Raw genomic sequence first — 1,169 nt, 5'->3', positions numbered from 1 at the left:
GGCTGCCATAGACCTAGCAGAGGGGCGGAGTTCCGCGTTAAGAATATACTTTCAGGAATGTCTTCGATGTGGTGTTCCTGGAGAAGTTTTTGTGATTGAGTGCAGTACCCGAAACTATGAGGAAGAGGCGCAGCGCTCTTTCTGAGCGTGAAGTTGGCTGTGGGTGTTGTTCTTACAGCTACCGTTTGTCGCTGATGCCTGCTTTTATTTCTTTTCGGGAGCAATTAGAGGGAAGGGACTCCTTGTGAGCAGTTTCTCCAACAATGTTGGGGAGTTACAAAATTAGATTTGTTGCGATTGTCTAGTTCAAGTGGTTGATGTAGATACAATTGATATTTCCGGGAGATGTTTTTTTGTTGTGGGTTCTAAAAAAAGCGTTTGTCGACTTTGGGGGGTTTGAGTAGGAGTTTTGTTTTGTTTTGTTTTGTTTTCTTTTTTTGTATTTTTTCTGGTCGTGTGGGGATGGAAGTGCTTTATGTGTGGTAACTAATTTTTCGGTGGGTTTGTTTTTTGGTTTCTGTTTTTTGGAAAGGGGGAGCACAAGCACGTTGGGTGAGGGCAGCTTTGGCCTCGCGACCCACAAAAGCCCCACGCTTAACAGACTCAGCTACCCAGGCGCCTCGTAGTTGTATTTCATATATAAATTGTTTCTCTCCACCTTTACTAAACTCAGGTCTTCTTCGTAGAACTGGTTTTAGACAGATATTGGACCTTCTAAATTCTTTATATTTTTTTAAGTCTCTCTTCAGTTTGTAATATTCTCTGGGCTATTTGNTTTGTAATATTCTCTGGGCAATATTTACTTGACTTTTACTGCTAAGATTTCTATTAAATTTTAACTTTTAGTTGTGAATATTTTAAAGATTTGCTGTAATTGGCATAAACATATTAGTTTCTGGGGCGCCTGGGTGGCTCAGTCGTTAGGTGTCTGCCTTCGGCTCAGGGCACGATCCCGGGGCCCTGGGATCGATCCCCATGTCAGGCTCCTCCGCTATGAGCCTGCTTCTTCCTCTCCCACTCCCCCTGCTTGCCTTCCCTCTTTTGCTGGTTGTCTCACTCTGTCAAATAAATGAATAAAATATTAAAAAAAAAAAAAAACCATTAGTTTCTATACAACATGATTCCTTGTTTGTATATATTGCAAAATGATAACCACAATGTCCAGTTAA

The 1,169-nt window shown here is 41.4% G+C and overlaps 1 non-coding gene across 1 annotated transcript; it reads left to right on the top strand.

Annotated features, from left to right (window-relative positions):
• The first annotated feature begins 39 nt into the window (after positions 1-39).
• Positions 40-253, top strand: LOC117798487. The gene has a single exon (XR_004622887.1). It is a non-coding gene; the product is annotated as a small nucleolar RNA U3 (small nucleolar RNA).
• The last annotated feature ends 916 nt before the right edge of the window (positions 254-1,169 follow it).

This window comes from Ailuropoda melanoleuca, unplaced genomic scaffold, assembly GCF_002007445.2.
Source record: "Ailuropoda melanoleuca isolate Jingjing unplaced genomic scaffold, ASM200744v2 unplaced-scaffold31953, whole genome shotgun sequence".
Lineage (NCBI taxonomy): Eukaryota > Metazoa > Chordata > Mammalia > Carnivora > Ursidae > Ailuropoda > Ailuropoda melanoleuca.
Note: the sequence above shows the minus strand (reverse complement) of the source record. Positions and strands in the feature narration are given on the sequence as shown.